A 14,567-nucleotide genomic window follows, 5' to 3' on the forward strand; every position below is an offset into this window, starting at 1 on the left:
TGATGGACAAATCCACATTTTTGGAGGGCAGAAAAGTGTTTGAATTAGTGCCCCGTGCTTTTGCTTCTCTAGAGAAGGTAGATGTTGGGGAAAGGGGTTTATTCTGGTTTTGGGTTTCTTCTTTTAAAGTTTAAGGACCCTTGGGTTTGTGTTCCTGCTTTTGTGGAGCTTGCTTTAGTGACACCAATGATTGGTTTGATGGAGCATTGCCTCCACCTGCTGGTTACCAAAAAGAAGTCGGAACTGGAGTAAGACTTTGTTGCCAAGGTGAAGCTTTGTGAGCCTCCTTTTTCTAAGCAGTAAAGCAGAACAGAAATGAATTATATGTAACAAAAATGTGGACTGTGCTCTTTCCAAGTGAAAATGGTAAGTACAAACATGTATTTATTTGTAATTTAGTTATTACAAATAAGTAAATATTGCACACTCAGTTTAATTTCTAATATCTTAGGTTCTAGGAGAAAAAGGTATTACTGTTGCACTGAATTAAATCACATTTTCATACTGATTGATACAAGAAGACTTTTCTTCTACTTGTCCTACAACAGTAACCAGTATGTCACTTGAGTTCTTAAAACTAGGCCTTTTTTTTTAGCATCACTGAACTTCTGCAGTGGTCCTGTTTCAGCACTGTATTGATGACCAAACAGTTTATCCAGGGGTAGCATTGGTCTGAAAGATTTTGTAGGCATATTACACCACTTATTCAGCTAACTGCAGTTTTCAAAGGGGTATTATTTTCCCAAAGTGAAATAGTATTTTTAACTTGTACAAATATGCTGTGCTGCTGCCAGCTTTCAGGTGCAGAGTTTTTTTCTGTGAGAAGGTGAATGTAAATAACAAAAGCTTGTTTCCTTCCTTAACTGCAACCAGCTTCAAAACAAAGTCAGAGCCTGGAAAACAAGCATAAACAATGTCTGAGTTTTGTGGCTCCTAGCATCTCTCCCAGCTGACAATAAATATCCAACTTCAGGAAGATGACTTCTCATCTGATAAACCCTAAGTTCAAGGATGTGACATGTGTTACTGCAGTGCAAATGTTTACTGTAGATCATTATTCATTGCTGTGCTTCAGGAAGAGAAAAAGGAGTGGCAGGTGTCCAGCCTATCCTCTCCATTGCCCAGTTGCAGCCAGCCCCTGGATGGATCTTCCCACGTTTTGGCACAGTGCATGCCAGTGCCTTTGCTGGGAGCAGTTTGTGCAGCTTACAGAATTCAAGTTGCTGCTGAAGAGCTTGTTCCTGGTCTCTCATTGTAAGTTCAGCTGGGGTTCTGTGCCTCTGAAAGCTGACTCCATTCCCTAACTAGGGATGCCCCACCAGTCCATATCCTTCCCCTGGCACAAAGGGAGAAGATGCTTGTACCTGCAGGTCAAGTTGCCGGCGTCAGGGAAAGGCAAGGAGGGTGTAGTACACTGCTCTTATGTGAAACAGGGAGATGGCTTTGAGTGGAAAGCAATAAAGCATTTTTGGATGGTACTAAAACTGCTTTCTGACTGTGAGAGGATTTATCATCTTTTTTGCTGGAGGGGAAAAATATAGGAAGGTAAATCTGAAAATGTTACCTTGCTCCCTTGATGTACTTTGTAATGGATGATCTTCTCTTGATCTTGCAAGACAGTGTTGAGGATCCTTTTAATTCCTGTGGAAAACAGGCACACCTGGAACTGCCCAAAGTTTCTGGTCTGAATAATTTTCTGTATGCCTGATTCTTCCACTCATTCTTGCTTCTTATGGAATCCTGGTGATCTCTGTAATGGAAATTGCATGTGACATGTCTTTCACACTCATGTGCTTATCAAGGTGAAGCTGACAATTCCTCTCTTCTCAGTCTCTGACTTTGCATGACAACCTGCAGTAAGTCTTGGCTGCTTTCTGACAGATGGCTGCTTCTGTTTCCCATGAGAACAGAGATGCTTCGTTGCACTGATAAAGTGCCTGTCAGTGCTGGGGTCAAGTGCTGCTCAAAATACACCAAAACAAATGTGGAACTGGCACAAGAAATTATGAAAGGGAGAAAGAGAGCTTGAGACTGGACTCAAGGACCATGAAGAGCTTGGTACCTTTATGGGGACAATGTCACAAATTCAGTTCTGAGGACAAGCTTTGGATGGCAGACAAAGGTGAATGCACCTGGATTTTTTAGGTCACAGTCATGTGCTGCTTTTGCTCCTTTCCAAAGCTTTAGATATTTTTTCCTGAGCACTTAGAACAATTTGGATGCAGAAATCTGTGACCTGAATCTTTGAGACAACAGTTCAAGAGCTACATTATGTAAAGGTCAGCTAAAAACCTTTTCATATATTTGGGTTAAACTTTCTAAGCACTGCAGAAAGATGTTAAAAGGCTTTATCAACTTGCAGGCTGTTCTCTTCCATAAAACACTGTCCTTTCTATTCCTATCCCAAATAATGTTCATTAAGGCAGTTTCTCTTCCCTTATGAAGGCTGGAGTAAATGCTTTTGGATATCTTTTGAAGAAAATCTCCTGGATTCACATTATTTGTCATATGTATTATGGCAAAGACTTCTTACTTGTTTGCTTCATCCTTTCATTTCAGATAGTTTGCATCAAATAAAGATATTTCCTTTGTTGTTGAAAATTACTCCAGATCCCCTTTGCACAGGAATGTACAGAGACAAAATTTCCAAATTTGGAAGAACCAGTTACGAATGTGAGGAGTTTGCAGATGGTGTTGATAAAAAGCACCAGTACCAGGATAAACAGAAAGGATAGAAATAAATGAGGTGGGAAGGGCATACTAACAATACCAAAATAGCCTTCAGAGATCAAGAGGTTGTGGCTGAGACAAATAATGGCAGAAACACAAGCTGCTGATCCAAAACCAGAAGAGGAACATTGCTACAGAGATGGCCTTCCTCAAAATTCACCAGCTTTGAGGGGCCTCTGTTAGAGTAGATTCAGCTGGCAATCTGTTGGTTTTATTCTCATGCCAACATTAGCTCTAGGGCAGAGGTGGCCACTGACTTTCCAGATGATGGGGCATAGAGTGATGGTCACAGAGCAAACTGAGCAGTCTTGCTCCTGCCCTCTTTATCCTCCAAGCCACCAGGGTGCTTGCTCTTATTCTGCTCAGCCAGTTTCAGGAGCAGCACTCAAGGACTAAATTTCCACTTAATTTAATTGAGAAAATGGCTGTAGGGCTTTTCTGCTATCATTGTTTAGCAGCTATTTTTCCTGAAGCTGTAATTATCACAGGCAATGCCATTCAGTGGGTAATGGAGGAAGTCAGGACAGGAAATGCTTCAAAAGCTCTCTCCAAGAGGCTCTCAGAGATGTTGAAGTTCAGATACAGCTTGTTTACATCCTCCGTTAAGGTCCTGCATATAAAGAGCTAATAAATATTATAGTACATTTTTCACAAAGTCATAAAACCCATCAGACCAGCAAGTTGTTCTACCTGGTCTGTAACCATCTGCAGCATTTGCTGATGTATTGATAACCCTCCAGTGGTACCTGGCAAATGTGATAACTTAAATCTGTGCTTCTGAAAGCTGACTTCATTCACTAACTAGGGATGCCCTTCCAACTCAAAATATTCCACAATAACAATTTGCACTCTTATATGGCCCACTGGAGTTTGTTTCTTTGATATGTAGTTGGGTCATAATTGTATTACTTGGAGGACAGAAATTAATTTCCATTTACAGTTTAGTAACAAATGTGATTGACAAATCTGCTACAAACCTTCTCATAGAGGGCAAGCAGATTGACAAATCTGCAACAAACCTTCTCATAGAGGGCAAGGAAAATTTCTTATCCTTGGGAAGCAAGTCTCAGTAAGGCAATGACAAATTTCTTCCCAAATCAACTGAAAAAACCCCTAATTATCCAGGTATCATATGGGATAAAAATTACAAAATACAGGGCTTTTTTTGTATAATTGTTTTGTAAGCCCTGCTTATTTTTACTCAATACTCCAGTGTTGGATGCTTTAATCAATTAAACAGGTATGTTCATGACTCAGAAGAAACTAAGTGGAACAACTTTGGGCAGGATGTGCTGGTTGACTTGTGCTGCCTTCAGCCTGCAGTGTGCTAATGCAAGTGTGCCATCAGGTGGTACAGAAAGAAAGAACTTTGTAAAGCACTGGGCCTCCAGCTCAAGCCTATCAAAGAGAGGAGACCAAGTGTCCATTAAAATGCCACATTTTCATCCATCAAAAACGAGTGACAACTATTGATGTGCCTCCATAACACTAATGGGAAAGAGCTCTATGGCTGGGCTTACTGGGGCTGTAGCTGCAGGGACAAATATCTATGGATTCAGCAGGCTTTGAGGTTCTTAGGCTTATATAAAGTTCAGCCTTTTTAGAGTCTGCCAAAGACACTGATTACCATGCAGAGAGATGTGTGTCCCACCTGACAGAACCAACAGCTCCCTTACTGAGCCTTCTGAGGAGCATCAGGACCTGTTCCTGCAGATGATACTGATTTAAATACAGCTCAATTCAACCCAGAAGGAAACTGCAGCTGGAACATGCTGGTAGTGCATGGTTGGTGGAAACCTGTACACATCTATGGGGACACCAGGAGATCTCCATCCTCCCCCTTGCATTGCTTCCAGCCATGCCAGAGCAGGTGAATTTGGCTCAGAAATGCCAGACTGGGGTCAGGGATATGAAAGGATACAGCCAGGCTGTGCTAGCTGGTCTGGAGTTTGCTGCTAGTGGAGTTATGTCAAATAAGGGCTGAAGGCTGTGTTGGAAGCAGAAATCCCAGTGGCAGAGCAGCAGCAGGATGGACACTGCCTGCCTCTCTTCACTGCCTTAGAAATTATGAAGTTGGCTTAGATGAGACTTTAATTGAATTTACATTTTCCTTTCATCTGCCCTCAGGCAACCAGTAAGGCTTTTCCAAACTGGCTAGGTTTAGGGCTTAGAAAAAGTAAATTGTGCTTTTTGAGAGGGCTTGAGAAACAAAAGAAGTCTTGTGTTTCACAAATTTGAAACCATACTCATCTGGGGCAGTTTAAGTTTTTGAAAACTGATATCAAGTACTATGTTTTACTTCTTGAAAAACTGTCCTGAAGTCCTGCATTAGTGGGGCTTGGAAATTGGCTCATTTGGGCAGTTTTGGGGTTAGCGAATTGGAGACCAAGTTCTGCACTGTTGAGCTTGGAAACAGACACCAAGTCATGTGTTTTTTTGGGGACTTGAAACTAGACTCATTTGGCCAACTCGGAGGCCAAAAAACTGAGGCTAAATCCTGTGGTTTGAGAGATGGGGATTAACTGGTGCAGCTTTGGGGCTTAAAGGAGGTTCCTTTGGTCAAACCTGGGGCTTGGAACACAGGAGACCAAGTCCTGTGCTGCTGTGCTCAGAAGCATAGACAGAGCCCAGTGCTGGGATTTAGCTGGTGAGAGCCTGGTGCTGGTAGTGCCAAACTTTTGGGTTTGATCCCTGTGGGCCACTCACTGAAGAATTGGACTCCACAATCCTTGTGGGTCCCTTCAAACTCAGAATATTCTGTGATTCTGCTTTGGGTCTGGAACCAGGACCATGCTGCTGTTCCCAGGCTGGCGGCAGAGTCCTGACCCTGCGTGTTTGGGCTCAGCCCTGAGGCTCCCTGGCTGATCCTGGGGAGGTTTGGGGGCAAAAGGCAGTTCCCAAGTCTCCACACAGCCCACTGGCAGCACTGCTCCAATGGCTGGAGGAGTGGGGGGCTCAGGGCAGGCCTGAGCAGATCTGAATCCTGGCAGCTGCTGCCTTCCCCAAGCCCTTTGTCATCATCATCATCATCATCATCATCATCATCATCGTCCCCCCACCCTGGACCTTGTGGTGCTGCACTGGGGAGAAGAAACCATGTGGGAGGAGGGAGCCTGGTGGTGGTAGGAGGGGTAACTGCCCAAAAATATCCCAGAAGGTTTTTAAACTGTTAACAAGAGCAGCTGGGTGAGGAGATCAGCTGGACAATTTCCTGGAATGTGGTGCTTCAGGGACTCCCATACTGTCACCATCATATTTTCTGAAAAATCCTCTCTGCCCAGGATTCTTCTTCTGGGAAGCTGAGAAGCCTCAGAGAAGAATGAAAGCAGTCATTATCTGATTGCTTCTCCTGTTTTTGCTGCTTTGGAATGTGGTTGGAGATTGTTTATCCAACAAGTGGTTGTTTGATTGGTTTAATGTGAATTGTTTTTACTTAATGACCAATCACTGTCCAGCTGTGTTGGGACTCTGATGAGTCAGTCACGGGTTTTTAATTAAGATCTTAAGTATCCTTCTGTAAGTATCCTTTCTCTATTCTTTAGTATAGTTTTAGTATAGCATAATATAATATAATATAATATAATATAATATAATATAATATAATATAATATAATATAATATAATATAATATAATATAATATAATATAATAGCCTTCTAAGAACATGGAGTCAGATTCACCAATTCCTCCTTCATTCTGGGGACCCAGCAAATACCACTCCCATACACTGCTCTGATTCCCTGCTGGTGGTGTTCATGAGGTGGTGGTGGTGGTGGTAGTGGTGAATTCTTGTGTGTGCGTGATCCTTCCCTGCAGCACCAGGGTTCCACACAGGTCACTGGGCAACAGAGCCCTGACAGAAAGTGTATTTCATTTAAAAAACCTGTCCTTATGGAATCTGGGCTGAGACAAATATCTTGTTCTTTATGCCTAGGACTTTTATGAACAATTTTAAATGAGGTAAAGATTTTTCAATGGAACAGGAATTACTCGTCTTTACACCTTTTCCAGTTAGTAAATATTGAACTCTAAGAAATAAGTATTCTCTTAGAAATGGCTTGGCAACATGTCTCATTTCAGAAGAGCCATAGAAATGCAAATTTGAGGATGTGTTTGATTTTTTTTTTGTCCTGCCTGATTCACTTTGAAGACAAGAAGAAATCCTGGCAGCCATACTCAGTTGTGTTTTGTAGCATTCGCTGGGCGGCAGCAGTGATGGTTGATGTGATTAACGAAGCTGGTGTCAATTAGTTTCACCTTTATATAAACAAATGGTCCACTTAGGTTAAGCCCTCAAGCTCCTGGAAAGCTCTCTGAGCTATTTCCATCGCAGCATCTGGACTCCCCTGAGATGGTAACAGAGCTCAGTGCTGCAGCCACAGTAGTGATGATTTTTAACAGCACAGAGGTGGGACAGACGAGCCCCTGCTGTATTTCAACAGGCAGTGAACATCACCTGTCTCTTCAGTCGTCTGTGGCAGACGTTGTTTTACTTCATGTCGTACCTGCCGGCACCATTTCTTCATTTATCTCAGTCACATCCCACAGGCTGATATTTGAGGGTGTGTAGCTTTACCTAACAGTGCATCTTGGAAATCAAGCTTGTTTTTAGCAAGAACTGTGTCTTTGAATGAGGCTCCCACGTGAAAGGTAATGACTTACCCATTATTGCACTAAAACACTTAAATATCACTTCTGGGTGTTTCCACTGGACAACCTGAAAGTGCCAACATCATGGGATGCAGTGATCATGGGATCAAGAGCTGTTGGATGCTTGGGAGCACTTTCTTGCTGGCAGCTGCCCAGGCAGGCAGAGTTCAGGCTGTGCATGCCCAGTAGGTTCAGCAGCTGAGTGGGAATTTTCTTGTGGGATTGTTGGGGAAAATGCACACCAGTTGAAAAATATGTTTTTCTTACTGGAACTGAGACCAATAATTTGTTACTGAGCTGAGTTCAGACTGGTCACTGACGTTTTCCCACATTCTGAAATGGCTGCCTGAAGTGTGGGCCTCCAACAGAAGTGGGAAACCTGAATGGAGAATGGGGAAGTGTGAGACTGGACCTTTGCAGGGCCATGCTTGGTTTGTCTTGGCTCCCAAATACAACCACTCTGTACCTCCCCAAGAAAATCACTGTTTTCAACCCTTCTTTCATTTCTTACAACAGGATTTTGCAGCATCAGATGCACAGAAGTGTGCAGGTACTAATGGAAAACAAATAATACCATGTGCTGCCTTTATGGTAGTAAACTCTGCCCCATGGGAGATCCCTGATCCTATGTTGGCATCTGATAAGGTATCAGATAAGTTACTGGGATGGAAATTTCTTAAATGGCATTTTTTCACTGTGTTTTCTTCAGGCACAAGAAGGTATGTGCATGCTTTTAAAGAGACATAATATGTTTTAACCACACCCACCAACAGGTTTGGAGTTCAGGTCTGCACCACTGTGGTATGTTTTCCAGGGAACTCTTCACTTTGAAGAGCACATCATAGTAATGGAAAACTATTATATGCAGGTTGAAGCAGCATAAACTTGCTGGTCTTGCAATGCCATCCCACATTAGCAGAGCTTTGATATTCCCTTAAATGATGTTCCCTTTTATTTATGCCCTTCTTCCTTTCACCCTTACAGAACGAGAGATTCTTCACCTGAGCAAAGGAGAAATTAATCCAAGTTATATGAAAAATTTAACCAGAGTTGTAATCTTTGGGCTACCCCTTTTTAATGCTGATTTCGGCTCCATGTTTCCTGTATTTTTTGGCTCACTGGATGAAGTACATTAGCAATGCCACCTGTGACACTTGCTCTGCAGATCAGGGTTTTCCTGGCTACGTTTGAGTCATCTTGTCCAGCTGCAGCAGGCACACAGCAGAGGTGATGGCAGTTGTGGTTTTCCTGCTGGGTTGGTTAGCCTAGAGTCCTGAGGCCCAGCTGGAAATGCCTCCCTGTGCCCTGGCTGCTGTGGGAGGCTGTGCCTGCCCAGGCACCCGTGCGCTGCTGAGCCGCACGTGGAAGGGCAGGAAGCGCTGTAGCTCTTGAGCAATTTCTGTTACACTGGGAAGGGAAGGGCTGCTCACATCACTGGCCACCAGATTATCAGTTTTTGTGGTCACAAGCAATTAAATGTCCAACCCACGGTGCTGGGGGCACATTGCTACAATGGATGGTTTATTGAGCAAACCAAATGCAAGCAAGCAGAATTTGGCAATAACTGAAGAACATAACTGAAGGTAGCTCCTTTCTTCCACTTCAACAGTCTAACACAGACCATTATCAGCTGGGTGGTTCAAAAGGAAATAATATCACTTCTGCCTCCAACCTGGAGACATCAGATACTTGGAAACAGAACAGCATGAAGCAAATATAATCTGTGTTATCTCAGACATGAATCTTTCTGTTAAACCAGGCACAGTCGTAGCAAAGACAAGGTTAGATCATCTCTGTGACCTACACTGCAACGTGCTCACAATCAAAACAGGAAATGAGCAAAAAGGCAAGAAAACTTAAAAGGGGTCCCTTGCACTGTTTCTGGAAGAGGGAAAGTGAAATAGCTTTTATTTGTAACTGTACCAGAGAACTGGAAGAAATTTGCTTCAGAGGCAGAGTCTGGTCTTCTACTCTTGCAGAAAACCATCCCATAGCAGCTCTTTTGGAAACAACCAAGTTTAATCCCAAAAGCTTTTTCCAGGTTCTTGTTGTCACTGATGTAAATCTTCCAGAGTCTTACTCAAATGAGGGTTTTGCCTAATATGTGGACGAAAGTTGCTAACAGTTTTTACCTAACTACCCTGCAGCCAGCATTACCCTTTCACTTATGCTTTGCCCCATGACTTGCCTCATTTTACATTTACAAACAAGCCACCTTCCATTAAGATTTTAATGAAAATGTTAGAAAATTTCTGTACCACATTATATTAAAAATAAGATTTAAAAAAATAAAAACACGTCCAAAACCTCCTAGGATTATTTTTTTCTGACAGCCACATCTTATTCTTGGCTCCTGTTCCTCCAGTGTGCAACTGAAGCTCCAGCTATCCTCTGTCCCTTTCAAGAGATGAGCTCTTAGGGTGCCTTTTCATGAATTCAGAGCTATATGATCTTGCACATGATACTATTGTAAATTTACTTTTCCCTTTTTATGTAACTCCAGGCCTTAATGTTGAGGCATTTTGCATAATCCTTCCTATTGCTTTTGCAAGTTTCTTACATGCCTAATTCTTGTGCTGCCATCACTACTACAAATATGAACAAGGTAGGTGTACAAGACCTCACTGTGAAGAGTTCTCCTGTAAAACTTATTCCAGTTTGACAGCTTTTCTTCATTTCCCTTGTCTCAGTTGAAGTTTGATTACACTTTTTTTCCTCTGTTGTATAAATACCTTACTGATTTAGAGATTGGCTACGTCTGCTGCATCAGTTCTGGCTCTGAAATCAGTTATCAAAAGTATAAAGCTCTAAGAAATAAATTCTATGGCTCTAAGAAATAAAATGGGTTTTTTAATGTAGTTTTGTACAGAGGGGTAAGTTTTCTGGTATGGAAATAGGCAGCCTCAAGTAAGCAATTTTAGAATAGTGCAGCAGTTTCCTGATAACTCTAAGGAGTCTGGGCTTCAGGTGCTCCATTCAACAATTTCACAGTTCAAAAGGCAAAATAGGAAACCCACGCAAAAGCTACAACTGTGCTAAACTTCCTGGAAAAGCCAAATACAGGAAAAGGCTTAAAACTATTTTTATTTAATTTTTTAAAGGAGAAGGCTCACCTATGAAAGTATCAAAGGCTTAAGAAGAGCTGAGTTTGCTGAAGATCAGCTCAAAAGTAAGGCATGAGGCACATAAATAATTTAAATTCTTTTTTCCCTCTCTGCACAAGTTAATGCTACTGCAGAGCTTAGTTCCTGCTTTGCCCTTACCCACAAAGAAGCAGGAAGTCCCACTCAAGAACAGAAATAACACACTAAAGCAGAAACATGCTTTACCATGCTGAGAGTCCAAAAGTATTCAAAAAAAGCTTTGCAGTAGGCAATTTTTGGAGACAATAGTGATTGAACTGCTGCAGAGAGGGCACTATAAAGGACTGCTACAAAAGCGTTTCTCAGCACCAGGACACATTTGCACTTTGGCTCACACATGTCCAAGCTGTACATCGCTGGGAAGAGCTGGAGATCTCTTGAGTGACTGAACACAAACCAAATAAAAGCTCAATTTAATTAAACAACCAACAGCTCTTCAGGCTGTCTGAAACTCAGGAGCCAGTCCAGTCCTAGTCCAGTCTACAGCTGATTCTGTTGCAAGCTGGCACCTAAGTACCTACTGGCTTCCTGCTGTTGGTGCCTTTGAGTGCTGAACACCCCTCTTTGTGACCCTGAAGGGAATTTGACAGCTCCTTCCCATCTTCATGTGAGCTTTAGTTTTGTGTCTGAGAGACAATTTCCCAGAGCAGCATGTTATGTGACTGATGAAGAGAGAAGTGCAGAGCTCCCTGCTCACTGTGGGGCTGGAGATGAGAATGGGAGCCAGGGAAGTGCCAGGCACAGCTCAAGGAAGCAGGCCCCTGCACTGATCCTTAAGATGAAAGACCTAAGTTTCGAGACATGAGATTCTATGGAAATTAAAAGTACTGTGTGCAGTATGTGAAGATGTTTTAAGCTGGGTTTTGTAGCATTGACCTTCTAAATAAAACAGTAGTTTCATTTATGTGTGTATTATTGGTAGCAGAATAGGAAGGGGACACTCCTGAAAGAAACAAAACAAACATTTAATAATTTTTTTACTGTGACAGCTCGTTGTCCAGCTGGGAAAGTAACAGATATTACATACCTGTGATCTGCAATGCTACAGTGGTTTTACAAATTTCTGCTGTTAGTAAAGTCATTGAAGCAGGAAGAGGTAAGAAAGATAATCATCCCAATGTAAGGCTCTATTAACTGTGAAATTTTTCCGTGGAATGCTTCAGTGCTTTTTTACAGTAATGATGGCATGGAGCCTTGTGCCTGTATACATTTTTCATGCAGTAAACTCCATTTCTTTTCCTCTCAATAAAGTGCTTTTGAATTCAGCAAGTAAAAAATGTTGATTCAGCAAGACACAGAGGACACCCACACACATTCAGCTGGCACGGTATCTGCTGAAACACAGCCACCACAAGGAAATAGGCTGTGGCAGGGCTCTTCAGGCAACTGCTAGGACATATGGAAACCCCAGGATGTCCTGGGACGTGAAATAGGAAGACTCATGTTTAAAGATTCCCTGTGTTTTCATTTTACAAAAGAATAGTTCAAATGTCACTTCTTAATTTGAGAAATAAACTATTCTATGTACTCTTTACAAAAAGCCCCAAAGGAGAAAATCAGAAACCCACCCTTAGTTTGTTTTTAAAGCTCAGAGTCTGTTCTATTTTAGTCCATCCAAATATGCACTTGGCAGAGGATTCCACCTAAACCATCAGTCAGAAATCTAGGCAAATGCTTTACACTCCCAGAGAGAGCCAGAGTTGTCCTTGCCCAGGCAAGGAGGGGCAGCCCATGCAAGGAGGTGCCTGCCCTGTTGAAGGTCACTGGAGATGCAGGTGACTCCTGTCACAAACCACGCTATCCTTCACAACAGTGCTGCCATGAAACAGCCCTGATGGATTTCTTCCCAGGGTGCCAAAAAGCCAGGATGCAGGTGTGCTTCAAACCCACCATGGAATGAACCTTGATGGAAACACACCTTGGGACCCAGGCTGAGAAAGGGCAACACAAGGATATTTTTCCGGGCAGGCTAGAAATCCCTTGTCAACAGCAGCATCTAACAAGCTTCCAGCTCATTGCGAATGACAATGGATTGAATAAAAACATAGAGCAAAAATGTCAAGATAGAGAATGTTAGAGCTCAGAAGACAAAAGTTAATTCTAATATTCATTGACTACAAACACGGAAAAAACCCAAACACCAGGAATGCAGGAAATAAATCATTAACAGTGCTGAAAGTTAAGGGAATAAAAGATTCGACTACTTCCAGTGTTTTATGGGAAACTCCAAAAAAACCTTTGCATCTTATCAGATCCCATGACAGCTAAACATCTTCATGACTTTGTGTTACAGGGAAGGTTACTGAAGGTTGAAAACTCCCTTTGAATCTTCACAGTGATTTTGCAGCTTTCAGCTTTCTGAAAAAGTCCCCAGGGCTGAATTCAAGTTGGAATGGAAAGTGCATCTCCCACACCCCAGTACAACTCTTTGCCTTGCTCCAACTGCTCTTGTCCTCTTACTCTTCTTTAATAATTCGTCCAGAGCCCCCTCACCACAAAATCACTGTGAATACTCAAAGGGAGTTTTCAGCAGCAGGCCCCAGTAAGCTCAGTCACAAACCTGCTTTTAAATGCTACTCATCAAAACAAGTAAAAAGAAACAACACATTTCATACAGGAGCAGAGATGACTCTGAATTAAATAGATTCTGAGCTTCCCCAGAGAACTCTGAAGCACTTAGGAAGGAAAAGTCAGCCTGCACTACTTCTAAACAGGAAGCAAGTGCCTTGTAAGTGGGAATTGCTAAACTTCTTTTTTTTTTCCCTCTAGTGTCTGTATTACACAGGAAAGAAAGGTGGCAGTCAAGAAAGAAGTTTCAGAAAAGGTGGGAGAGGGGTTAAATAAGTGGAGGACATCAGAATGCACTGAATTTACTTTTTTTAGTAGCAAAGGAAGAACAGAGTATTAATGGCAGAACAGTTACTCATGAAGACCCCAATTCTGTTTTATAGGATCTTTAGCTCAGTTTCCAAAGTTCTGTGGAAAACATTGTCATTACAACACATGGCTTAGTCTCCTGGGAAACTGAAGCAAAGCCACCAGAGCACAAGCAAATTAGATTAATCTCCAGTCTTAACTGTACTTTAACCCCCCTCCCCTGCAGCTGGTAAAGCTCAGCTGACAAGATAGGCACGTCTTAACAACGAGGCTCAAAACACTAAATTGTCCAACAGTCCCACCACCACTGAGGTATATCCAAAGCAAGCAACAGAGGCTCCCCAAAGTGTGCTTGGTTTTCTTCCTTTAAAAAAAAAAAGCAAAAGAAAATAGAAAAAAAAAAAAAAAAGAAAAAAAAGTTAAGCTCATTCATTAGAACAAGAAAAAAAAATATTCTGAGATATTCTGAAGGAAAAGTAAAAAATACAGCAATTTGCACATATGTGTTGAATACCCTGTTAACTAAGAGCCAAGTTAAACTCTACTGCTAACAGAGCTCAGCCAGATACTGTCTTATCTCTCTAATCACAAACTGAATGAAAAAAACGGGGAAGCATGATGAAAAACAAAATTACTCAAACACTTGCATGCCTTTAGTTCTCTGATCTACAAAGCATCAAAAGTAGACTCAAAGCTGTTAATTTTTTTCCGCTTTTGGCATCAGGAAGATTCAGAGGCATAGAAATGTGTGTTGCCTCAGTAAAACTACATCATCATGCTTTTCCTAATCCTATTAGGATGAGGACATGACAGTGGGATGCCAGGCAGTATTTCCACTCTTAGCAGGAAGCAGAGGACAGCAATGGGGGTGCCCAGATCTGTGGAGTCTGCTCAGCAGCACAGAACAGGCTCAGAGAAATGTCAGAGGAAATCAGGTACTTGGCTAATGCAAGCTCTCATTCAGCATGTAACAAGATGCATAAATACAGAAAGTGACAGCAAAGGAAATGCCAAAATCTGCTTGAAGGCTTTGTAACACCAGCCAGGTAGCATTAAAGACACATCAGTCTCATCCTGTGACCTGCCATTCCATTTTCACAGGCTACCTTCAGTCCCACCGGTCACAGCTATTGACAGAGGAGTGGCTTTCAAGAATTTTGGACTGATA

This window comes from Molothrus aeneus, chromosome 4 (assembly GCF_037042795.1).
Source record: "Molothrus aeneus isolate 106 chromosome 4, BPBGC_Maene_1.0, whole genome shotgun sequence".
NCBI lineage: Eukaryota > Metazoa > Chordata > Aves > Passeriformes > Icteridae > Molothrus > Molothrus aeneus.